The 27,948-nt window shown below is 43.4% G+C and overlaps 1 long non-coding RNA gene across 2 annotated transcripts in view; it reads left to right on the forward strand.

Annotated features, from left to right (window-relative positions):
- The window catches only part of LOC138300322 (uncharacterized), a 150,876-nt gene that overhangs the window by 79,525 nt on the left and 43,403 nt on the right, over nt 1-27,948 (forward strand). The window contains exons 3-5 of one of the 2 annotated variants that reach the window (XR_011204909.1): nt 6,769-6,890; nt 8,454-8,553; nt 8,667-8,822. This is a non-coding gene — a long non-coding RNA (uncharacterized lncRNA). The remainder of the gene's footprint in view (nt 1-6,768; nt 6,891-8,453; nt 8,554-8,666; nt 8,823-27,948) is intronic. The other variant, XR_011204908.1, reaches the window with a different exon arrangement.

A 27,948-nucleotide genomic window follows, 5' to 3' on the forward strand; every position in this document is an offset into this window, starting at 1 on the left:
GGCGTTGCGAGTGTCCTATCTCCATAAATATGGCGCTCTACTGCTCTCTCCTTCGTATTTTGGCTGCTACACTGCATGAGAATTTGATAAAGGGACCCTATCTGCTAGCTTGATTGTTGGTCAATTTGAAGCTCACCCCCCCCCCCCCCCCCAGTCTTAGTGACCAAGCTACGCCCATGACTGGGACATAGCCCCCACATGCCCCTCCCCCCTCGAACTCCAGAGATTCCAATGAGCAAGCGCCTGGTCGTCCGTGCGTCATTTTACAAGTTGAAAGTCTTTGACCATACCTCTCCCTGAACCTCAAGCCGCCCGCAGCCACTTATTGAGATGGTGAATCGCAGATTCCAGCGGGCACGCCCAATTTAATTTAATATATTCTGACAAAAGTTGAGAAAATAAATGTCATAATTGTGAATTAGTGATCACGTTTCGTCCCTGCAGAGTTGGTCAAGGGTTATTACGTTAAATTCAGGTTGGGAGAAGCTCGAATTGTGATAGATACTGCGCACATGTACTCGAAGTCTGTGCCACTCCTTTCATATAAGCAGCCTCAATGCGCTTGGGCACAGCTCCAGGTGTGTTCGAATAGTATGCTTCTAACTGCACAAGCATGAATGCTTTGCTGCAGTTTTGATTTGCTACATTTTTCTCCTCCTCACTAGTTTGTACTCCTGTTGGTACCTTCCCCGTAGCAGCTCTGGCGGGCAGTCCGGGGAGGGTGGATCTAACTCACAACCGAGCTCGCCACTTGTCGAAGACACGACAATGAGGCGACAGCGGGCATCTCATGGGACAGGAGTGGCCCGCGGATGCGGCCTGCAGCGGCAGCACCCTGTCCCACAATGGGAAACACTGAAGTGGGGGCACTCCGGGGTGGGGGGCGTGGAGGGGGGGGGGGGGGGGGGGTTCGCAGCCCCGTGGGAGGGACGTGGACACAATGCGCGCCATCCTTCTCCGGGACTCCAGTTCTCCGCACCAGGCAGTCTTGCACGTTGCACCGAGTAAAAGTGCTGAGAAGGGACCCACACCCGGAGGTTTTAAAAGTATGGACACACTGAGCGTAAACACATAACAAACAGGCGGCGCTGCACCGCCCCTGCGCAGGTAAATACTAGACCCTGGCGGACAACCAGTGGGCGGGAAGGGGGCACCGCTCTGCAGAGCCCTGGGGGTGAAGGGAGGCTGCTTTGTAAAGCGCGCGTAAATACCACAAGAGCCACGTGCTTCTTGGGCATCTGCTGTCAGTGGGAGCCCCCTGCAGGAGCCCTCTGTGAGACACCGCTGCATTCCAACACAGCACTTCCTCTGAAAGACCCGCCCCAACATCTGTACAGGTAGACGTCCAAGCGTCAGACGACAAACCAGCGTTCATTACCCGTGTATCGTGGCTCAAGCCTGCCATTATCAGGGTTAACTGTCTCCTTCACACCATGGCATGGCATCCCTACCTCTCCCATACCACACGACTTCTACCTAACCCATTCTCGTACACCTTGCATGCATCCATGCAAATTTGGAAAATGATATGATCAAATTAAAAAATACATAAAAAAATATGCTTTCTGTACTTTTGGAACTCGTAGTCTGCACCCATAGACTTTTTAAATGAGTAAAAAGCTAAAACACATTTCCTTATGTTTATCGGCATGTCGGTGTCTAAGTAGAATTATGCCTCTTATACTACGAAGTTGTCCGCCTATGTTTTCTTCCACGTTCGTTTTGAGGTTCTCGTGTAATTTTATTTTGTTCTGACAGGATGTAGGTTATTATTTGGTTTGCTGACTTCATACATTTTTATGTAGATTTTTTTCATTTGTATACATATTCGTTGCCCTAATATATTTTAGCTTCAAATAATGTATAGGTCTTAGACCGGATTTAAATGTATTTTTCCCCGTGGACATTGCCCCAGATACCGTGCACGTGTCTGCGCACAGTTCCCGAGTCGTGGACGGTGAACGTCATGCGTTTCGAAGCGGTTTGTCGTCCGTTTGTCCTTGTGCTCAGATAGTCTGTATTCCTTGTGGCCTTCGTGAGCACATGCCTTATGGTGTCTGGAAATTCACGAGTAGGATTTCACTTTTATTGTGAGTAACAACCATTTATACCTCAATTGAGACATACTGTACACGCTTTAATCGAAGCGACAGATTCCCAGTCACGTCCGTAGTGCACGTGGGCTCTGTGGGGGGGAGGGACGCACATCAAAACCCCTGAAACTGGACACTGGCGATTTTGATCTATACAGCTTTTCATGGGTTCTGTGGAGAAGCCGGGGTAAAATAAAAACTGAAAACTAACTTGAACTCGGGTTTCAAACTATAACCACCTTGCTCAATATTTACCGAATTTCCGTGCACAAGTCCGCGTGCTTTGTCTGAAGCTAACCGACTTTTGTTAGGACGTTTGATAAATTAAAATGCAAAACGTAAAGGCAAACTAAGAGCTTGGATTTTAAAAGTGTACTCTACCCTTAAATATATTGTATGCGAATACTTAAACCCGTAAATAAACACATAAGTGCCTACACACGCAACGCACATAAAAATACACGCAAAGAAACACACACATGTGTTCGAATCCAAACATGCATACAGCACATACACCCCTTGTTTACCTGACGCGTAATACACAATATTCCCTGTGCATCACCGCAACGTGCAGAAGTTATCGATTGTGTTCACTTTCCATTGGAATGTGTATATATATATATATATATATATATATATATATATATATAAAGAAATGTCATGAGTTGGCGCCTGCAACATATAAAAAAAACCAAAGACGCACAAAATCACTTTTTGAATGTGATATTTTTATATTGATGCACAAATGAAAATCGAATTACGCTTTACACTATGAATACGCATGATAAAAACACCTGTAAACACATACAGACATACTTATTAGTCAGTCTGATGTTTTTAGAGAATATAATTTGGCACAAGAACACTTTCATTTTTTCGTTTCTGTCCCATCTGTGTTCTTTCGCAGTTATATATTTACACAACCTCAAAGCGCTAAATATGTGAATAAAAAAAAGGGTGGAGTTTTTTTTAATAGACCCACTCACACACCGCATTATTTACAACAAATAATGTACGGTGAATGTGCCTGTGTACTCGAGAAGAAAGTGTGCAGTATTGATGCAGACAACATCTATGCGCTGAGGTTCCCCCCCCCCCGCTCTTGTCGTCACGGAGAGGAAGGCAGATTCACGCGGGACATTAATCATGCGGTGTGACATGTCACGGAGACATGGGAGGGAGGTGTCCTACACCTGCCGGTGTGAGGAGCGATGAAACCCCCTCTCATCGCCGCCGGCACCCTCCCTCTCTGTCCGGAACATCTCTACCTGGGGAAGGAGGAGAGGTGAACCCTCCGCCCCTTTCTGCCGCACCCTTCCTCTCCCACCTCAGCACCCCTGCTACTAGCCCCCCTCCCCACCACACACACAACCCCAGTGCAAGCCTCTGTACCTGCCGCTGGAAGGAGAGATGACTCTCCTCCCTTAGCCGCCTCCACCCTCCTTCCAGCCCCAGCACTTCCTTACCAGACATTCATCTTCTTGTGAAAGAAAGTGACAATCCTCTCCGTGCTGTAAAGGTAAAGGACTGCACGAGTTGTGCAAATAGTGATAAAAATAAAACAACCAGAAAGCCTCCATTGTCCCCTATTCATGTACCAGACAAACCGTGAAGAACAAGGGAGTAATCAAAATATTTCTGTTTGTGTTAATCGACTATAAAACAGACTGGATAGTTGCTAGGGTGGTCAATCACACAGTCACTAAAGACTTAACTGAGTTCTCGAGAGACAGTTTTTATGTGGAAGGGATTCCTTCGGTTCTGATAACGTGGTCCAATTTATGAAATAATTCTCAACATTTTTCCATTAAACCTGGGTAAAGCGCATTAAGTCCCACCCTTGCTGTACCATGTGCAGCTGGGGTTGGCTACCCATGGGGGTGGATGGGAATTTGGGCTAACCCCCGGCAGCCAGCCTTTGGCCAACCTCTAGTGTGCATGACTGAATACACTAAGCTGTGGGTGTTGTCACCCGTGAGGACTTGGGGACCAGGCCCTGCATCCAACAGCGCTAGTGGTGGGGAATCCAGCTGTAGATGGTTGGGTGAAGGCCTTGTGGCCCACTTCCTGCTGCCACTGCTGAAGACCATGAACAACAGGGTTAGGCCACCCACGGAGCGTAGGGCACTGGGAACATCTAGGTGTGGATTATGATTAAAAAAAAAAACACAAAAATGCACTGAAAAAACTAATGTTAAAGTGCAGTTATGATTAGTTTAGATTATAACACCTCAATACATGTTTGAAAATACCTCAGAAATGAATGTTAAAAACCACAGTTAAAGTGCAGTTATAGTTACAAATTGAAAAGGGAAAAAACTCTGAAATTTGCAAGTTGTGGTTAGGAGAAGGGATGAGCTTGGCGACTCCGTGATGCTCTTGTAATGTGAGGTTCCAGCTATATTCCTTCAATTGTGTGTGGTGGAATTCTTCCAGCAAGCCTTCAGTAATGCGAGTGTGAGCGAAAGCTGGTGTCCTCCAGTGCAATTTTCTAATGCCGGCATTCTTGGGTTAGTTGCAAGTGTCAGGGCCACAGGGCTCCGTCTCCAGTAGGTCTGCTGCAGCGAGCATAGATTTTGAACTCCAGTGGCAGCAAAATGAATTCAAGTGGTCACATACTCTTGCACACTGCATGGGCCGTACATGCTGATTTTTCAGAGCTGCTCTTGGTACTTTTGCTAAATTGTAGCGCAAGTAGCCAGATGTGCATATTTACTGCCTGTTGGAATCTTATAGAATGTATATGTAATTCAGCGCAATTCCACGGAGTGAAACTCCACGAGTTCCTCCCACACCTAGTTAACCACTAGTTAAGAGCACAATCTATAACTTGCATAATGGCCATGCAAACACTAACTCGCACAAAAATGCAATGCTTATAACCACACAATATTTATATCAGTACAGAATAACACCTGAAAGTGAAATGCAGCCACACAGCAATATATAATCAAACTATTTAATGATACTACATTCATTGTCATTTATGTCAAAGTTGTAAGAGTAATGTGAAACGTAATCTCATCTGTAAAATGACTAGCACATTTTATAATGGCACCTGTTTCATTAAGGGTGTCATAATCATTGCACTTCGTGGCATTTTTTGATTTGTGTATAACTTTTGACCCCTTGGACGGAGCAGGAAATTTAGCAATTGCTTGTCATAGTCAGCAAGAATCCAGTATGCCAGAAGATGTGTTCTCCGATGAAAGCTTCCTTTTTTTTTTGATCGCACCTACAGTAAAAACTGCTGAACAGAATTAGATTAGCTTGGTATGAAAATAGAACTTTACTCAAAAAAGCATGCTTTTGTTGGTTTGGGAAAATCAGTTAAGTGGCTTTTGAGAATAAGTAATTTGTACACTTCTTTTTTTAAAAGGCATGAAACTTGAATTGATTCTGAAACTCGACTTTCAGTATGGAGAAAAAAAATCCACTGGAAAGGACAGGCGCTATAGCAAGTGTCTGACTCCTGGGCATGGCCATTTGAGCAGGGGTTCAGGGACATAGAATACTCAAAACACACACAAAATAGTATAGAAAACTATGTGCGGTGCCTGACTTAAAACACTGTTGCAAGTGCTGCCATTTAGTAGCAGTGGCACCTGGATCTGCAGATCCATTGCAGTGGATCTGCGGTGAATGCGCATCTCTAGATATACATAAATCGTTTTCCTTTCATCACTCCAGAACTAGTTAACAGGTTTATACCACATTACTAAAAGCACGCTTTCTGCCAAATTTGGTGTAAGTCCATTTAGCCCTTTGGGCTGTCGTTGCGTCTTTCCTTATGGGAAACTTCATGGTTGAAAACACATTTTGGACCCTCCTTTTTCTCAGTGTGTTAAATGTGGGATCAAATAAAACCCCAAATCCTGAATTTGTCCAGCTGTAGTTAACTACACAAACGATAACGTATGCCATGCCATAAAACAATAACTCGCCCACAAAATACGTTACTGCAAAATAGAAGATAAGTAGATGTAACTGGCATACCTAAAAGGGGTTTAGTATATATTCAGAGTGAATGAATGTATGTATGTGGATGCATACTTGTTAAAAGTGACAGCATGAATGTATGCTTATTTGTATATAGGTGCCTGTATACTTATAGTGGGTGCAAATGCATATACAGAAGTGTATGTGAAGTCAAGTTGTTTATAGTTAGTAGGTATAAGTGTTTGTATGTGGGAGCAGATGTGCGTTTATTTTGCTTTGATGGCCTCCATGCATACATAATTGTTTAAGTGAGTACATGCCTGTGCGTGTATTTCTTTACATGCACGTACATGTATGTTTAGAGAGGGCATGCAAATATGCATGTTTGTTTGTGTGTAGATGTATATATGTTTATAGTGCGGGTGGGCGTGTTCATAAACATAGTTGCTTCTACATGGGTGCAGCTATGTGTATAGCAAACGAATGTACATATGTCAGTGGTCTTTGTGCAGCCGCATGCATGTTAATGGTGAGTGCAATGATGTATATTTGTGTGTTGTCAATGGATGCTTACAGGGAGAGCATGCATATAAGTAAGTGTGGGCGTGATTGCTCCCTGGGTACCGTGCAGTCTAGGCTGGGGGTAGGGGCGGTGTCTGGCCTCCCCGTGTTTGTTGATTTTCCCTTGAGGTCTCTGTTCTCAGACTTGGCATCAACCTCTGCCCCTTTCTTACAGGCTCGGGGCGGGTAGTGGCACCTTCGGTGGACTCAGGGCCTCGCCTGTCCGTGGCTATCCTCCAAGATGCTCGAGGCTGTCAACTAGGGCCAGAAACATATGTATCCCTGGAGTGGCATGGAGTGAGTATTTGCATTCCTGCAGTAATTCGTTTACATGTTATCGGCTTTGTTCCGAGCCATGTTAATATTCTCCATTACAAGTGCTATAAAATGCGCGAGCTGTGTTTATCGGGGGACGGCAGCCGTCTGGAAAGCTGGGCTCAGCACAGTGCAAACCGAGCTGCAATAAATAGTTCTACGACCATAAGGCACCTCCTATCGAAAGTTGTTTGAGGTGGTTTAAACAACTATTTATTGGAGACTCGGTCACCCTCCGTCCCTGGAGCAGGGCTAACTGATGTTGGACCACACTTTCCCATGACTTGCCCCAGACTCAGTCATGCTGCTGCTGCTCAAGCGAAAAATAAGTATTTGTCATGGTTGCTATTCCCTGGAAAGAATGCTGCCCGAAGTTATACTAAGGGTTTGATACCATGTCAACGCGGCGGACGGGCAAAAAAGCAAATATAGTGGCACCCTGTGTTCAGGCTACTCAGGGTGGGTGGGTGGGCTTCTGAAGAAATAGTGAGAGCTGGCGCAGGCCATGGAACGGAACCCCCTCCCCCTCACGAGGCTGCGTGCCACCGCCTGCCCGGTCTATGGAAGTAGTTGGTGTGTCTACTTAGACATTAGTCTTTAACACAACCCATCCCAAGGCTAGGTCAGCATGCTGCATTTTATAGACTACATATCATATATCATACCAAATAGCAACACGTCATATCACATAGCATCCCATCACATAGCAACCCAACCCATTATGTCACATCATAACACTTACCATCACACAGTGCATAACAGAAGAACAGCATATCATATGGCAACCTTAACATAATATAGAACAAAATGTAATCTAACATCATATTTTACGTAGCATAAGTCTACATCACAACACAAGGGACCACTTTACATCTTAAGACGCAGGATAAAATAAATTAACATGTCTAGATATATCAGATATCGTATCACATGACATGATCTAACATACCTATCTAACCAACCATACCATACCATGCTATTTAAAACTATACATCATAACATACCAAACCATAACACAACAAATTATACATGTCACTCTCTCTGGGTGCTCCAGTACCTCCCTGCTGTTAAGTCATCTAGATATGTCTTGAAATGCATGGGACAGGGGGCAGTTTAAACACAGAGGTGAATTGGTTGCAAGTGCAACTCTTCAGACTAAACACACAAAAATGCATTCCTTAATAGACTCCCTTAAAACCATATGCTCTCTTTGCTCACTACCCTCCCTTGAAGCTCTTCTGCCTTTCCCATGTGTGCCGTCGCCAAAACAAATGGCCAGCAGCAATCTTATTGTCTGTATGAAGCACTAATACCATATTCTGAAGAATTGGAGAAAAAACCGGAAGAGTTCTCCAGGCAGCTGTTAACTCTTCCCATTGGGATGGATGCCTTTTATTCTGTTTAGACCAACATCCATATGCTTCCTGTCCTATACTGCTACTGCCTGTTGTCAGAATCATTGAATTCTGAAGACTCAACAAAGCTCCAAACTCTACATTTGTAGGAACCAGTACTGAAACTGTTTCTGGATGCCTTTTGTTACAGAAATCGTAACAGCAGAAGCCCTTGAAGTTGTCGACCACTGTTCTAGGATATGAAGAACTAAAGGCGCCAAACGCAGATGATCCCATGACACCACAAACAGGTAAGCTACCTGTAGGAAAAACACAAACAACAAAGAGAGATGTGTTTTATTAATTGGCACCCAAATCCACATTACCTCCTGCAATAGCTACAATCACCATGTCTTATTGGAAGCTTTCCCAGGCTGATTCTTGTGGCCGTGGAATACCGTGAACATAGTCTCATCTTCCTGGAGGGAGGAAGAAAGACCTTTCCAGAGCGGTTGGAATCAGCACTCAGTATAATCCAGAGTCTGAGAAGGATGAAGATGAAACTTTGTTGATCAAGAAGGTATGATCCTTTTAGATTTGAATCATGCAACAAAACATTTCTACTGTCTGATTCTCGAAAGGGGCTTAATTAGTACACTGCCCAAATAAAGGTACTCCTGAACATTGTCGCTGTGAAGCAGAACCATCAGTAGAGTAAGAACCTTGGTGAAAACTGAGGAGCTGTTTCCAAGCCTGATGGGAGAACCAATAACAAACAATGATTGCCTCCCTTACAAATCCTAAGGTATGTGAGACCATTCAAGATTCCAACATGAAGCTGAGCATCCTGTTGGTCTATGGTTGCTAAAAGTGTCCCTGATTAATTACTGGTAGGATCTGCTGAAGGATAGTAATTTTACATCGGGGTGTTGGTATAAACTTATCAATACTCTTTAAATCTATCACCATTCTGTTTTGCCTTCACAATTTTCTGACTAGGTACATTATAGAATACCATCTGGACCCAAAGTCCTGCTGGGGAACTGGAATGATGGACTTATTTGCTACCAAAGGATTGACACTGGCCTGTAAAGATCTTCTCTTAATGGTTCTCGAGTCCATCCTGAATCTAGAGAAATCCAGATATATTCCATTTTGGAAATTACTTCAAGAACCTACTTTCTTGCAATTCTCCTTGTCTCTTAGAACAGGGTTAAATGTTACTCTACAGATCCTGACTGCCGAAGTATTTCGGCCTAGTCAGGAATGCTGATCTTGAGTACCCTTGGAATTAGGGACCCGACAAGGAAGAAATGCTGCCGAGAACCCTTTGGCTGGATAACAACTGAATTAAAAGAATTATCACTTTTTCTAGGACGAGATTTCTCAATTTGTTCTTATTTTTGCACAAAAAAAGTACCTCTACCTAGAACAGGGGAGCAGAACATTAGCTCAGTTAGAAACTTAAATAGAATAATAGGGTGTTCAATAAAAGTTTACCCTGAAAAATACCTGATGAATGGGAAAAAAGATTCATCAATGTACAAGTCTTTTAACTTTGAATCCCATCCTTTCTTCACTACATTGAAAACATACACAGGATCAGCGCCCCTGATATAAAACAAACACAGAAAAACAGTAGGTAATTGTCCCCCTTTAACATTTCTTACATCTCACTTCCTTTATTTAAAAAACATTCCTTAGTGCTCACGTAGACCTCCACAACGGGGGCAATTTTAACAAAACCTTATGAAAGAAAACGCAGTAATCAATGCTAAAAACAAAACATAGGTACATTATTTTTTATTCATTTTTATTGCATTAAATGCCAATGAAAACACAGCGAAGTAAAATATTACACATCGTGGCAATTGATCGTACACATTCTGTAACAATCCCCCATTCTTCCCCATAACCTCCCCCCAATAGTTTATGGGGCAGCAGTAAAATCTGGGAGCTCCCAATAATAAACATCCTGTCTGGTATTTACAATTGTCACGTACTGCGCTGGACTTCTGACCTCTGGATTTCGGATTGGTGAATACACCAAGTCTTCTACAGGTCCTGGATACTCCCAGATAAGGGCGACCCCTTCTAGTAGCCACGGTGCTGCTTGACAGGCTACGCCAAAGCAGACCGTACCCTCCAGAAGGAGTCCCAGAGGGAAAAAAACCCAACACTGGGGAAAAAAACCTCTAACAGGAACTCCTGAAGGAAAACAAGAAAAAACAGGACTTGACAACAGGAAACAAAAATAAGCAAAATACAGGGTAAAAGGCAGGAAAAAAGGAACAGGCAAAAACATCCCAAGGCAAAAGCAGGAACAAAGAACAGGAGCAAACAGCACAACCAGAAGGAAGTGTTTGCAACGTAAGGAGGAACAAGACTGACTGACTTATATACTGAGAAAAGGGAAGTGACATCACAGGAAAAGGAAGTAACACCATCTTGGATGGGAAAAGCCCATAGACCAGTATAGGAAAAAGAAAGTAGTATAAAAGAAAAACAGAGCATGCTGGGACAAAAACACGAAGAAGACAAGATGGACACAACATGGATAGAGACAGGCAAAAGGACCAACAAAAAACCCACCACCAACAACAACAGAAGAAAAAAGGCTACAAGTAAGTGTAGCGCGAACGGGAGCGAAATTTATGCTTCCCAGAAAACATAGTCAAAAAACGCGGGGAACGGCGCTCCGAATATCGGTAGGGCGTTCCACCCGCGAGGACAGAAAGAGACGCCGCGTCAGAGCGCGGCGTTACAACAATTGGCCTACATATACCTCACCGGTATTCATTTCACCTCTCCCATATTTCGGTCAATTTTTTCGGGGAGCCCCTACTTTCAAAGACCCGTTGCTCTGCCAGCATGCACTAGCCCATTCTCTTTTCTAGTCCTGTAAGCATGATGCTAACTCTGCCCTTCACATACATGCTATATTACGTGTGGCCACCATCGGCCCCAGTGTAATCCAGAGCTGATCCATGTGGATAAGGTCCGCTGTGTCCCATATGTTCAGGAGACACACTTCGCAAAGGCCTCCATGTTGCTTCCACAGATATTATTTAAATAGGCAACAACTGACACCCAGTATTTCTGGAGTGATGGGCAGCTCCACATCGTGAAAAAATGTCCCCTCCTGACCACATTGCTTTGTGAAAACACTGCCTTCCCCATCTTGACCATCGTAGTGCAGGAATAATAACATAATAACATCTGTACAGGACTTTCAATTGCCTTAAGTGGTACCTTGATTTAATACCTACCTGCCTTAAGTGGAACCTTGATCTAATTACTACCACTCATCATTCTCCAAGCCATCAAGGTTTTGTTCCCAGCGATACCACAGATGAGTCAAGATATCAGGGGAGTTATTTATTAATTTGCTATAGGTGAGGGAAATCGCCTTTCTGGATGTATGATCATCCAGTAACCTGTCTTCCAGAGAGGATGATTCAGAGAGGTTCTCACCCTTTGTCAGTGCCTTCTACAAGGTGTGTTGTATTTGTAATTATCTGTACGGTTTGGTTGGCTCAAATTGGTACTCTGTCTGTAAATCTGGGAATGGGATTACCCCACCCTGTATCCACAGGTCTCCCAACCTAGACAGGCCAATTGAATCCCACTTATCGAAGCCCTGTTGTGTAGCGAGGGAGCCTAGTTGTGCCATTTGCCCCACAGAGGAGTGGCTCTAGTGATTTTACTTCACCAAACCAAAGCATGAAGTCCAGTGTGCCAGAGGGTGTGACCGCGGTAGGGGTGGGGAAAGATTTGGTGGGCACCCACCCATAGAGGGCTGTAAGGTAGCCTCCGGGTTGCATGACTTTCCTATATATTTGATATGCTGGTTCATCTTCCGGCAGGTGGATCTACTGATTAATGATGACAAGTTGGACTACCCAATAATATTTTTGTACATCATGCAGGGCAATCCCGCCATCATACCAGATCCCTGACAAATTCTTAAGCGCTTTTCGGTAGGGACCCCCATTCCAGGAAAGCGTGCAGATTTTGCTTTTGATCTCTTGGAAATAAGAGTTCTTGAAAGGGTAGGGTATATTTTGAAGCACATTTAAAAAATGGGGGAAGGACATCATTTTAAATAGGGCTGCCTTACTTAATGTGACAGAAGCAGAGTCCTCCAATGTTGAACCTCTCTCCGTAGGTGTTCCAGCAGTGGGTGAAGATTATGAGTGTAAAAAACATGAGGGTCTCTGGTGCTCAGTTTAATGAAGAAGGTAAATCAGGGACTTTTTCCAATTATTGGATGAATATTGATGTTACAAAGTGGGTATGTGCATTATTCTGTCAAGGGTGAAAGTCGATTCAGAGACATATTGCAAGATATCATCTGGCTAGAGTGAGATCCTGTCTTCCCAGTCTTCTCAGCCCTCTGATCAGGGGGTCCCCTCTTGTCCAGGGAGCCAATGGCTTCAAGACAAGAGAATACAGGGGGAGTGTCTCGTACCCCTTCGGAGTGGGAACACTGGGGATGTGGCACCATTTACTGTCACTTGGGCAAAGGGGTCTCTGTATAAAAGGCATATCCAGGACATGAAACAGGGGCCGAATCCTCGCTTAGTCAGGACTTTGAACATGAAAGGCCACTCGACCATATCGAAGGCCATTCATTCATCCAGGGAAAGCACAAGGGCATCTTCCCAGGGCGCGGCTGCACAACTTACAATGCCATGAAGACGCCGAAAATTAAGTGAGATGTTTCTCACCGGCATGTATGAGATGTGAAGCTAAGAGTTTCGCTAGGATTTTAACCTCCACATTTAATAGTGAAATAGGCCGGTATGAAGCACAATCTTCCTGCGGTTTGCCCTCCTTGTATATTAATACTATGCTAGCCAGTCTTTGATTCTCAGACAGGATATCAGTTTTGCTGCACTCTAGAAACACTCAAAGGAGGTGGGGAGCAACTTTGGGAGCAGTAAGCTTATAGAGCTTAATAGGGAGACATTTTGGGCCTACCGCTTTGCTAGGGTTCAAGTCACAGATTGCTTGTACCACTACACTTTCTGTGATTTCCTGTTTGAGAATTGCCATAGCCGCCTGTGAGAAGCTTGGGAGCCGGATGTCTGACAGCAGCTCCTGAGTCTCCTATGCTGTAGCAATGAGTGCCAGGGAGTATAGTTGAGTGTAGTATGTTGCAAAGGCGTTAGCTACACGTTGCCTGTCTCCAATGTGTGTGCCTGTGGAGCTCAATATCTCAAAACCCGTTGGTTTGCATTTTCCTGTTTGTCGAGCGAGGCCAGTAGCTTCCTAGCCTTATTTCCCACCTCATAGAGGCGGTGCTGGGTTGTGCTGTGGCTGACTCTGATGGCTTCCATTACAGCATCTCTAATTCCTTTAGTTTCAAGCATAAGTTATGGCATAGGTCCTTGTGACTGACACAGGGAGTTGGGTTTCCAGGTCTTGAATTTCTTGTTTGTGCTTTTCTAAATGGGCCTTCTTTTCTTTTTTATGCCCCGCTATCAATGACTGGCCCTGACCCCATACGAAGGTCTTGTATGCCTCCCACATGGTCTGCAATGAGGTTACTGATTCCTCGTTTTCAACAAAGCATTTGTCTGTGGCCTCATGAAGCCCTGCCTGAATGTGGGGTAGTTTAAAATACAAAGGACTAAGTCCAATTCGTAGGTGTTATCTAAGGACAAACGAGCCATGTAGCACCCAAACTGGGGAGTGTCTGGAGATGCCCCTAGCAAGATTTCATCCCTCACAAATAAGCAGAAGTTGGTGGGCTAAAGTTATTATGTAATCAATGTGTGAAAGGCTGCCATGAGCTCCCTAATAGAACGAGTATTGTTGTGCTGCAAGGTGAAATACATGCCATATATTGACAAGGCCGAGAGCCGCGAGAGCCACGACAAAGGCGTGTGTGTGGACCCTGCTGGGGGAGAGAGAGCCAATGGTCGCTGATATCACAAAGGGTTGTATTAAAAGTCTCCTCCTGGTAACACTTTGCCCTCAGGAAGCTGGAGGAAAAGTGCACTAAGGTTGGAGAAGGCCACCGCATGGAGTGGTGGGGATATATAGAGTGAGATGATGTTAAAAATATTACCCTCCCACTGTCCTGGGATCGCCACATATCTCCCATGTGCATCAGACCAGGTGTTTCTGTATAATGAAAGGTAGCGACTTACGCATGAGAATACCTACCTCCCTACAACCTGTTCTATAGTCCACATGAGCAACCAGCTCACGTCCCCATCTATCCAAGGCGTGGTAAGTGTCCCACAGAAGGAGGGAGTGTGCGTCTTGAGGTATTGTAGTACCCCTCCATGGTTCATTTTCTTCCCCAATCCACTTTCCATCCGGGAAAGGATTTTAAGGTTTGGTTTGTTGATGAATCTGCCATAGACATCAGTGACTAAGAGCTGTCGGAGAAGCCCTGCACCCTCCTCTGGGGCTGCGGGTTGGTCGGAAAAGTAGTGGGGTAGTAGTGGGATCGCTATGGAGGCCACCGAGGTGTCCGTACTTAGGGCACCGTGTGAAGTAATCCTACATAGTTAAATTATTGGTCTCTTCTATTATATTTCAAACCAGCAGATCGCAGTATTATTTTCGTTAAAGAAATAAGTGAAAATGATCGGTTGCGCTCCTATTTACATCTAATACCTTGGGCGGCTCGGCTGCGCTGTTGTTAAACGCGGCCTTGCTTTCATGTGGAAGATGCCGGTGCCACACGTGCACCACAGCAGGTACACTCCTTTCCCAACCGACCAATCAGAGCAAGGTCCAAACAAGAAAGGTAGCTTGAGAGCACCCAGGGAGCACTCTGCTGGCCAGTGGCATAGCAAATGTCCCCCCAACACAGTATCCTGGCCTGAGAGCTCCTAAGTGAGTCCAGAGGCGGTCCCCTTCATGTACTGTGGAGTGGGGCCCCTTGAGTTTCGTTACCCACCTAAGAAGCTTCGGCAGGGCAGAAGCACCATATTGGAAGGGGGATGTTCCATTTATGGTGTGCAGGGGTGGTGGAGCAAGGGCAAGGAAGGAACAGAGAGGGAACAACAGCTTAGAAATGGGCGCTAAACAAGGGCGGACTGACCATTCTGCCTCTCTGGAATTTTTAGTATTGGACTCTCTATTCCTGCCCGTCCTTTGCAACCTGTGGAAAAAATGTACATGGCAGTCACACGCTGCAAGATATAACTTCCCGTTGGTAACACTCAGACAAGTGACATTGTCGGTTCTGTTTTTATCACTGGTGTCCCAGTGCCCAAGATACCATTCATTCCAACAACATAACCAAGTCCCACCCGCTTACTTTTAAGTTTACCTTGTCAAGTGTTTTATTGCTTATGGCCACGGAAAATGGTGCAATATAGACTGTTAAATAAATATCCTGAAGCCTGCGCGGTTCGGTCCAGTGCCAGTCTATGCTAGGTTTGCCAAGCACAGGACTCTATTTCACATGTCCAAGGCTGCACCATTAGTTTCATAGACCACACACACCTTCTGTGGAGATTTCTGAGAAACACTCCTTACGCCACACGCTTTTAAGATCAACCTCACCTTTTTCATCCCACTTAAAGCTCGACAAAAAGGCAGGACACTACATAAATATCTGTTTTTATACAACTTTTGTTTAACTTGTTATGAGGTACGCTGCTTTTGCCCGGCAAGAGAAAAAAAGTAACGTGTCCCCAACCACACCATTTAGTGTGAAAGCGGAGAATGGCAGGCCTGATTCATGTGCTGAAAATGAAACCAAAGACTAGAATTGTGCATGCTGTGTAGCAAGCGGTATATTGCGATCATTGATTTTCATTAACAAATACAACAAATGTTCCTCCATTTTTTGTTTGGATCTTTTGGAGCTCTTCCCTGCGTCCGCATGCTTGTTGCAAGCACTTAAAACTCTGAAACTGATTTACAGACGTTTTTGGATTAATGCATGTATTTTCTAATGCCTGTAAATTCTGGTTTCTCGAAACTGGGTATTCCTAGGTGACAGTCAGAGGATGGGACAGCGGCAGAGCTATCATTGTACAGGAATTAGTATAGTGCTTTCATACTCCCCGAGACAGCCAAAGTGCAGGTGCAGTGACGCCCGGGCCTAGGGCATTAGGTGCTCACTGTACTCCCAATTATACCAGTATTTTACTACCCAACCTGTAGATTTCCTTTCTTGCACTTTGGTCATGGATCTCCTATTTTGCCATTGCAACTGGCGGGTGAATGCAATGCAAATGTAGTTACCTTTTAGAAATATTATCTTTTGGGATGGAAAAGGTTCCCAGCATTGCTCAATAGAGCATGCACAGCTGCCCAGACCCCACCTGTCACGAGACAGAACACATGGCTATCGCACATGTACCCTAAAGGGGCCACTGAAAATTGGATTGCAACCCTCAGTTGGGCACTGAGGTATGGATGGGCATGCCATGTTCACCACTCCCGTACGAGTGTAACTACTGTGTAACTACTCTGCGTTCACTGAGCAGTGGAGGACTGCTAGTGGTGGTTGCAGCAAGATTAGAGGTACCGTGTATGCCTTTCTGCCTGTGCCTGCACTCGGATATTTGATGGCTGGCCTCTCCTGTCCAAAGTGCTCTTCCAGTCCCCTGCAACCTTTCGATTCATGCCTGTAGGACATGAAGGTCGTTTGTGCACATATGTGATGCGAGTGAGGTAGGATGAGTATGCAGTATGTCCATGATATTTTACTACTGGCATATTGGACATTTTGGATTTCCAGTGTGCAAGTCTGGGAAGAAAAATAAAAAGACCGCAAGTGCCTAAGACCAGTCCGAGAACTGGACTCTTGGAATATACATGTTCTGTCTGCCAACATTGTATAATATGAAGTGGAAACTTCCAGCAGGGTACTACGATTTATCTAAACTAGAATTTGGGGTATCACACAATTTGGGGTGCCACACCAGTGGAGACTTGAAACCTCTTCTGTGCTCCAGGAGTGGAGCTGTTGACTGACAACTTCAGGTTCAGGAACAGGAACATGCAAGTTCTGTAACCTGCTGGGAAAATTTCTGCCTTAAGCCTGCCTATAGAGATACAGCTGACTACAGAGGAGGGGTGCTGGAGATGCCCTTGCACAAAGCAAATGCTACCTAGAAAAAACTGAGACAGAAAGAAGTTAAAGCTACCTGCAGACCATGTGGTGAGGTCTTGACACCATGGTGCTTTTACTGTATGCTCAGAAAATAAGGGTGCCTGAAATGGCTGAACACTCAAGTGGACCACAAACTAATCCCAAGGCCTCGTTTAGTTCCTGTGATGGCTTGGTACTAGGAGCTCATGAACACAGTCTCTGTTTGCCACAGAAACATCTAAAGTGCATTGGAAGCCTTAGTGCTCAACCCAGAAGAGTCACTGCAACCAGCACTGGCTTTGACCTTCATCCCCTGTGACAACACAAGGGCGGCTCATTACTTTGTCTGTGTGAAGAGCTTTTGCCTCTGCCCAAGGACACTCCCCTCATGGAGATTCACCTGTTTGCTGCCAGATCTAGAGATATATTTATATATATATATATATATATATATATATATATATATATATATATATATATATATACATATATATATATATATACATATATATATATATATATATATATATATATATATATATATATATATATATATATATATATATATATATATATGTATAAAATTAGATATAAATAATTTCACAGAAAAAAACAAAAGTTTCAGGGACGTTATAGTTGGGTTCTGAATTAACTTATAGAAAACCATAGAAATTCAGCAGTTATAGATAAGAGTTCTTTCAAGTAAATATAACTGGCACTGTAAGGTAACTATAACTTGCGCCCTCTGCGTGCACAACTTTTATTTTCAAAACATTGACTGCTAATGTTTTATTTATAGTTTTAAGGGTGTCATAGGAGTTGTTCTGGCTGCTGTAATATCTGGGGTAATTAGCAGTGCATGGCGAAGGTGTGAGTTACAGTTACCTTAGCAATATTGCCAGCTGACCAACTTTGGTAGTGTATTCATCCAGTGTGGCTCTTAATTTCCTTAGATGCCACCAGACCTTTGTGTGTTTTGGGCACTCAACATATCACACCTGCTACAAGCACAACTTTAACATTAGTCCAAATTGAGTCAAATTCTTAAAATTCAAATCTTGTCAATATATGTGCTTCAATAGTTGTCACATGGTTCCATCAACCTCAACACTTCTAAACACAAATCCTTCAGGACAGGAGCTTCATGTAACATTTAGACAGCAGATTCATAAACGGTCCACCGCCAGTACACAGTTCTTATGAGTCTTCTTTATTGTATATCCCTTCTACTATAAACAAGGCTGGGCTGGCCATCCTATTTAAAAAAAAAGAAAAATGTTGGACTGATGTGCTATAAGTTATGTTAAGGGGTTTTCTAAAGTGCAACAACTACCCTGAGGCGTCTTGGCGCTAGACACTGAGATGGGACAGAGAGCAACAAATCTAGGGGATCTGAAAAGTCAAGTCTTTACCTACTTGTGAAACTGTAGTAAATTTGGAGAATTCTTGATGGCCAGAGGCAAAGCATCCCAGGCCTTGAAGGCACCTACTGTGAAACTCCTTCTGCCCCATGTGGCCCGCTTGAACCTGGGGACTACAACCAGTTTAGCATTTGATTGGCCTAAGAGTCCTGCCTAGGGAATACAAGGTACACTTGTTCCGTAGAAAATTCAGACCAATGCCGTGCAGGGTGGTTTAGGTGATACAGAGCGTTATTTGCTGAATTGGTAGCCAATGTAGATCTTTAACAGCGCTGGAAACTGGGTGGTATATGGGAGGCTTTCGAAGAAGCCTAGCGGCAGCGTTCTGCCCTGTTTGAAGTTTAATTAAGATGTGAGTTAAGATTGGGGCTATTACAATAATCCAATTTAGCCAAAACCAAAGCAGTGACCAAAGTCTTCTGCAGGTAGCTGGGGGCGTAGGGGAGAATCTTTCTCACCAGTTTCAGCCTCTAAAACGATTGTTGTATGGCATTCAAAGTGTTTCCTTCCTCTGGAAGTCTGGAAGACATCATAAAGTTGACAGCCTGGACCTATGTATTTTTCTGTAAAACTTCTTGTTATGTGTCGCTCTCACTGAGAACCATTAGTGTGAATGTCACATTCTGAATGTGATATTTCACTGTTGTGATGAAACAACGGTTGGCTACACATCTCATAATTCACTGTTGCAACGTCATAAAGGGATTCCAGACTGTTCTTGCCGGTATCCCCCGGAGCCTGTCAGGTAGCCCTAAAATGCAGTGAGCACAGCGTCTGAATGGGGGTCAAGGGGATGGCACAGAGAGCGGTGGCCTGGGTAACAGAAAATCAGGTATGTTTTCTTAATTTAGGACAGGGAGAAGAAGCCATGCTTTGTATGACTCCTCCATTACTCCACTTCTCCCTGCGTAGCAACTAAATGCAACTTTAGATGATTTTGGGCAGGGGAGAATATAACATGAAATTATAGATGTATAAAAATGGCATTATAGGGATGGTTCTCACCTCGGTGTTCTTAGTGACACTATAGACAACTCGAGCTCCATTCTTGTTGTCTATTTTAAGTCACTCAGAACCCCTTGGTGAAAAACATCCTCATAATTCACTATTTTACATCTATAATTCTACATATTATAAGCTACTTGTGCGTGTTTCTTGCCGTGTTAATGACAAGCTGTAAACATGTTATAACTGAGCCTCTAGTCTTAGCAGAGGATGTAATATTTCAGCCCTTGGTGTGACAGAAGGTTTTGTTTCAATCAAAGACATGAAAATGAAGACTTCTCACACTTCATTCACTCTCTTAATCCGTTTTTGTTTTTTTCAACCTTTAGAATATGACCTTCATTGTATCATATGAACAGATAATTCCGTTTCATGGCTGCCTCAGTGTTTTGATGAGAAGAATTACGTGTTTTGATTGAGTTTAGATTTTTTCCTCAACATTTCATCTGGATGGAATTTGCTTGGATAGTGGTCTGCTTCCTCTATGCAAGTTAAAAGAAGAGTTGCTCATTACGGAATTAATTAAAGGAATGGGTGTGGTGTGCTACCACTGGTGGACTCATTGTGAGGTCAGTCAGAACGGCTGGGTGCATAGACTGCTGTTTCAAAATCTATTGTGCTTTTGTGTGGTATCCATGCTGCATTTATTTTATGTTTATTTCGATTTGCTACTAGAATTAGGCAGTAAAGAATTTAGTTCATAAATTTTGCCTTAAGTGTATTTCATAGAATCCATTACTCCTGTCAGTTAGTAGAAAGGTTTATTATTGTACAGCTTCTCTACAGATCTCTGCCTTTGTCCTGCTGAACAATGAAATCTCTGAAGCAAAATGACATTATTCTGAGCTATGCTTCCACTTTGGAATATGTAGACCTGTACTTAAAAAGCAAAAGCTAAAATATAAGCCCCAGTGTGGGAAGTACCATTAGCTCAGAAACAAGGATTTATAAGAGTTGAGAAGTGAAAATATTTTTTTAGGCTAGCTGACCATCCTTTCTATAGCTGCCAAGTGACCCAATATCAAGTGTGACAACTTCAGTCAGTTCTGGAGTTTTAGCCAACAGCACAATACATTCTAGAACCTGTAACTACCGTTCCACGTTATGCATGAGGAATAAAAATCACATTTTTTTGCAGAGCACTGATGGCTAAAAAATCAGGGCGGGTAGAAGGTGGCAGGCAAGACGAGGCCACCACACAGCTATGTGTGATTTTTGTAGCTCTGGCTTAAAATTAGATGGTGTTTAAAGTAATTTATATTTCCTTTCTGGTAAGAATACTCTGGTGTTGTGGCTACCATAAAAGCCTGTAGATACACTGGATCCATTCCGTCTTATTTACCAATGGTTGGAAAGACCATGTCCCCGTACAAAATGGCCGCCGTCGGTGCAGAGCGCGCAGGTCGTCGTCCGTTATTAATTCCGGGGCGAAAGATTTCATGACGGATTCTGAGCCTGTGATGTGGAACGAGACCGGCCCGAAATCAATGAAAAGTTAATAAACATTAGGGGCTCTCGAAACACCTTTCCGCTGCAAAAGCAACTCATAATGAACAGGGCGTTAATAATTCACAGGGCAGCAGGCGCGAGCGTCTAAAATTGCAATGCAGAAGTCATGCTTTTTACGGAGAATCCAGGCAGACAGCGCAATAATCCATGGCTCTCCGTCAAATAAATGACACCGGCATAGAGCATTTATTTCCAGATAATTCCTCCAAATTACCTTTCTGCCACGCCAGCACTGGAATTAATTAAAGTGTAATATAGGTTCAATAAATACAAACTCGAGGCATCGCTGATTCCAAAACCTGTCAACGTGTATCCCGAATTTAATAACAACTTTACTCTTCCCGGACAGGTGAGTGCATCAAATGCATAATTTAGTTTTACAATTCTTTTTCATCTTTTATTTCGCAGCTTTCACTGTTTTTCTTTCCAATGCTCTTCTTATTTCACGTCTTGGAACGGATTCTCATTCTGATCTCAGGTAGGGGCGGGGGAGCTGTAAATAAAGTTTAAAGCACTTTTAGGGTATATTGCCAGCACAAATCACATCGGGATATTTCAGTTAAAGCGACTTTTCATTTTGTTATTGTCTCCTCGTCCAAGAAAACGTGGACAGAATAAAGTACTGGGGAAAAAACGCATCAAACTTGATGTCGCAGAATTAAATCCAAGTTGGCGGTCACTGAGCAACAATTTACATGTGGATTTTTATTTTTATTTTAATGTCGCCCCTTTTTGATATACAAAGAAATGATGTTTAAGTAGGGTGAAAAGCGAGGTATTAATCCCATCTAGTCGCAAATTGGGGTCGTATTATACTGCTCTTTTTCCAATACAGTTAATCGATTCGTTTTAATAAAAAAAAGTTCTTGCTTTTATAAATTGCAAAAAAGTACATTTTACATTGGTAAAAAGTTTAATTTTGGGGGTTTCTTGTGAACTTTTGTTGTGAGACCTTTGATGTTAGTTGCATCGATTGTTTATACCCTCATACTGCCGTTTATATTTCGTGCAGACATTTTTGTGTAATACGAATTATTTGGTCCTGAAACAAGCATCCGCATATCCGCTATTGCTGGGTTCTCTGGCGGATTCGCACGCTAGGACACGCGACTAATGGAGTTTCATAATCTTCCCAAAAGCTCAGAGTGAACGAAAAAGTCGAGGAACTTCACCAAATTATTAATAATTTCTTGTATCAAGAGAGTCGGAGTTTTACAGAAAACCGTTTATATTCTAACATCGCCAGCGTAATTTTTCCGGACAAATCGGAAGTTTCAAAGGTAAACGTATCTTAAATTCGATTAGATTCTGGGACCGGTGTCCAGGACGATTGTCTGTTGTGAGTTTGAAATCATAACTACAACATGTGTAACCTTAATAACACCAACACCAGTGTTATAATTAAAATGGTTGAATAATAAATGATACTCACATGGTAGAAACCACGCACAGCACGCACACTTGCGACATTAACAACGCACAGCTTTGAAATAAAAACTACAGTAACTAAAAACCAACAAAAGCGGTCTAGCGATACAAATATTTTAGACATATTAATAATGAAAAACAACAATAAGGTATGTGTGGTTATATAAAAAATGACTACGTAGATGCATGAACTATATATTATATTACATTATATTATTTATGTTATATTGTATTATCCTATGTTTAATGCCCAAATAAAATTATTATCCAATAATATATCCATGACGTATGTCTTTTTTACTTGACCGTTTGAAACAAAGGGAAAAATCCCTCACACTAGACCTAATAATTTCAGTAGCAAATATTCCAATTTCTTGGCAAAACGTAGTTAACAACTTTGTCTCGTTAATATTTTTTTTGCCTCCTTTCCCCAAGCGCCCCATCCAGCTGTTCGTGCTCTGGACCCCAGTGGTGCCCCCTCCCCAACCCCCGGCCCCCGTTCCCCCACGATTTCTGTTTTCTTTGGAGGCAGCTAATACTGACAGGGATTTGGAGCCGAGTCTGCCATGCCAATCAAAGAATGCATGGCAAAAGGAGCAGGCCAGCTGGATAGCACCCTGTCTGACCCTCCGTTCGGGCTGAGCTCCCGGCCGGAGGAAGGACGTACTCACCCCGAGAGCAGTGGGGACCCCCGTTTATGGCAGGGCCCTCAAACGTTCCAAAACGACCACGATCTCCCCTACCCATTCTCCCACTAAAATGGTAGTCCCATCCGCCATGTCACCCCACGCCGAGCAGGGCTCTCCCCTCACTCCCCCATCCCCCCATGCCACTCTGGTGTTGGGGGCACCCCTGACCCTCACCACAACCCTCGATAAGAATGGATCTCCCATCCGCCATGTCTCGCCATGTATCGGTCGCACCCGGCGGTGAACCGGATCCCCCTCACCGGCCCTCTCTCATCCCCGCACACCCCACTGGTTGCAAAGTCATCACCACCACAACTCTCGACCTGAATCCTTCCATCCCCTGCGGAGAGCAGGGACTACTCTTTCTCCCCATGCAAGTCGATCCTCAATGTGCAATTATGTACACAAACCCGAACCAAAAGTTTGTTTGCAGCAGCCACGCTGACAAATGTCCTTGTGCGAGCGAATGCTTCACCTCTAAGCTGCTTCGTGCAAGAAACGTTTGTTAAAGTGAACACATACTTATGTTGCGTTTTCGAAACGTCTTTCTGGTTCCGGCTACTACTGCAGTAGCGCGACTGGAAGCTGCTTCGGGGCCACTTTCTGCTGCTTTCAACACTCTCTGGGCCACAGCCAAGCTGCCCTTGCACGTTGCACCAGAATGGTACACACAAAGTGTGCGGCTTTTAGTGACACTTGTATGACTGTCTGTGCAAAGAATAAATGTAGCGCACTTTTCGTAGAGAAAACACACATGCGCGAAATTTATAGGTGAAAAAGTGTCGACTAACTAATGGTTTGGCTGAAGGAACCTTACAACCTTAACTTAGCTTAATCGCTTCTACCGCTTGTATTGCGTTTTTTTCTTCTGTCCAGATTGTGCTGTGGCCTTTTTGCAGCAGCTAGGCTAACGTCACTGTTCAGAATCCCGACAACCTGGCTACGGAATTTGGCAGGTACCTAGGGAACGTGAGGACACTCAATACCTATTATGCTCTGACTTCCCACGTGGAGGTGGAAATCCTTGGGCCAAATTCGTTTCTGAAATACCCCTCTCAGTGGAAGCTTCATAGGGAACCCCCAAAACACAGGTAGATTCACCAATCACAGGCTAAATAACAATGTTTATGATTGGCTACAGGCTCCATGTTTACTTTGTATTAAACACAACAAATAACCAATCGCAGATGACAAACGTACTCACAGCTGTTCGTTTGAGGTATGCATTGTATCAACGCATTATCCCTCCTTAGACTGGTAAAACCCATACAGGTGATCTTTTACAGGCTGCAGGTCATTCACAGGAGTTCCCCCCTGCACATTACCTTCTCCAAAACTAGATCCAGGCACTTACTCGATGTTATAGTTCCACGGAAGCCTAATGCAACCCAACAAATACACATCACAAATCAGACGCCATTCCAAATGACATAAGACATGCATTTACATAAAACATGAACACATCATTAGCTTCTCTTCCAAAACATGGCCTGAAAGCCGTGGTTGAAGTGACCTAGCAAAGGTGCCATGGGTTCCAAAGCAAGCATGATAAAATGGCCTCATTAGCACTCCCACCTTCGGCCAGGTGGATATTAAATAATGTAAACAATAGGCATTCTTAAGGTGCAGTGGGGCCCTTTAAATCGTGGCCCCTATCACCACTGTACCCGCTGCACTATTGATAACAAGGCTGTGTTTTTTTAGTTCTCGCCATGAGGCTGCTTTAGCTGTCGTGTATGCTTTATAACCGTAAATAAAAAATAAAATACATACATTTAAATATACCCACATAAAGTGTTTTTTTGGCCAGCTGTCTTCATCCGTTGGTTCATATAATTGTCATTCATACAGGGCTTCCACTCCACAGCATGGGAAATGGGCCACCCGCCTTATCTATTGGCTGTCCTGCACTGTGAGTGATGCCAACCATCTGAAAAGGACTGCACCTCAGTGCAACATCTGGGCCAAGATTTACAAAGGTTTTGTGTTACTTTTTTAATGCAAATCCTACGTGAAACCCTTTTAGGGAATATGATATTGCATAAGGAAATGTAACGTAAATCAACAGAAAGAGCTGCTTTGCGTTACTTTTCATCAAGAAGCGTTACATGGGTGGCACATGGGCATTCCAATGCAATCACCAATGCTTTGCGAAACAAAACCCTATCTACTAATAATAGTAGATAGGGTTTTGCGCCAAAAATAACATTGCTGAAAGCAGGCGTTAAATGAAGAAATGTTTTCATTTCTCCTTTCTGTTTCCACTTTGCTTGTGTGCTGCACTGTACAGCACATATGCAAAGTAAGAAAAGTTTTAAAACGTGTTCAATCATAGTATTTTGTACTGGAAGGGTACCCTTTCACTATAAAAACTGTGACACAAAAGTGTGTATGTCTCGCTGAGCAGCAACATTCTGGCCTTGGCTAGTGAGAGGGGAGGTGAGAGTGATATCTCTGTAGATATGGCGCTCTCCTGCTCTCTCCTTGTCATTCAACGCTGCGTTGCGTGATACCTATGGAAATCTGGGCCTTGGTATACCCAGGCTGCTTCTTTATTTTTATATTTTTTCTGTTTTGGCTATTTGTTTGCATCTTGCACACAATTGTTAAAAAAATAATAAAAGAAGACCGAAGCCAGAACTACTGGATTTACCACTGCATATTTACATATGCAGCAGCCCATGAGGCCTGGTGTCACACATCAAAACACCTTGTGCTTCTCTCTTGAAACTGGATGAATCTGAGTGAGAGGAACTGATTAATTGCACTTAGTGTACACTGCATATGGCATCCAACAGGGTTTTTGATAATGTCGAGGGCATCCTTTGTTGATGGGTTATAAGAGAAGACGCTGCTTTCATTAGTTTAATCTAATACACAATGTTTGAAACAGGGAGAGGAGTCATTTTTTTATTCGCGAAAGGTGTTCTAGTTTGCTTTCACAGCGTATTGAAATAATATTTTAGCTATACGAGCAGGGTTCTCGCGCCTCCCACGGTACTCACATCTTCAACAAGTAATATATTGAATCAGTGTATTCTTCCTTCGCTTGACAGCCTATGGAGAGTAACATGCAATAAAGTCACTGTCACTGTGCCACGTTTTCTTCATTTTGGATGGCTGGTGGTGCAGGCTTATTAGTAATAAAAAAGTATAACGTTTTGCTGGGGTTGGGTGAACGATTGCATTTCCCTTCTAGAGAATCACGTCATCCGGCTGCTGCTATACCCTTGCATGTTATCACAGAAAGATCATTACAACAATTAACAAGCATTGGCAAAGCCAAAAGGGCTCGTCTTTTGGACTCATTGACCGGCTTTTTGGTAATCCTGTAAAGCGTCAGTAAATAAATAAAGAAAGAAAAATGGATCATGGCGAAATGCGCTGATAGCTCATATGTGTTGTGATGCTACGATCACCTGCATCATTCAGTGGGCTTGTGCATGCATCACCATGCATGTATGCACCTACTGAATGACACAGCTACAATTTCTTTTTTTTTTTTTACAAATTCGTGATGATGGATGCCACTTGGTGCAGTAAATTAAAACATATATTTTTTTTGCACTAAAGTGCATTTCTGAAATCAGAGAGGCTAAGCAGGAAAAGTGAGCTAGCTGTCAGGCATTCCAAAAAAGCTAAAAAAAATACTGAGAGGATCACAAGGGGTGAGCAAGCAATGAAGGAGCTGTTCATCGGAGCATTGAGAAGTTGGTAGGGGTAGGGAATGTAAGAAAAATGTTAATAAAGCTATATGGGAGGCAGTGGTGTAATGTAAAAGAACAGCCCCTCTGGCAGAATGGTATGAGGGCCACTGAGTCTCCTATACCTTACAGGCATTCACTGGCCTTTGGCTGAATAAGGGGAGGCCATCCTGCACGGCTTTGGCCTCAGAGGACTGCATTACACCCCTTTTGTGGGGGGAGAAGTGATAAAGAATGAGCGAAAAAGCCACACTTGATGGAGAGAACAACACAGAGTGTAAGAGGTGTGGGGATTTGGTTGGAGGAAGCACATTAGAGGGCAGCACTTGAAAAAGAGACCAATAGAGCATGGAGGGTATTTGGCAGAAAGCATACAATGAAGAGAAGTGGAAAATTTACATATTCTCATGAGGTGTTAACGAAAAGGAAAAATAAGTGTTTCACTAAATGTGACCAGTGGAAGGATACATGTAAGACAGACAAAGGCTGGCAAAGAGACTATGCTACAGGGGACGGACAAACACATGAAGAGCAGGGAAAGCCATCAAATAAGAAGCAAGGAAATATGAGTGACAATAAATCCAAAAAAGAAAGAAATGGACAGGCATTAAGCCCACTGTAATATGCTGTAGTGCAGAAAAGGTCTTTCGCAACCAGACAACTAAAGTTGTCCGGTAGGTGAGCCCTAAAAATCTGAGAAAAATGTCGGATTGTTTCAGAAATCATACAGCATTATTGCACAGTGCCACCGTAAACTGGGCAGTGGGGTTCCTAATTGCAAATATTTCTTTTCTTATTAATACTACTAATAACTTTTCACTTAGCTCATTCTACGGACAGTCTTTGCCATTTTCAGCACTGTTAATAGCATGTGTTGTTG

This window comes from Pleurodeles waltl, chromosome 6, assembly GCF_031143425.1.
Source record: "Pleurodeles waltl isolate 20211129_DDA chromosome 6, aPleWal1.hap1.20221129, whole genome shotgun sequence".
NCBI lineage: Eukaryota > Metazoa > Chordata > Amphibia > Caudata > Salamandridae > Pleurodeles > Pleurodeles waltl.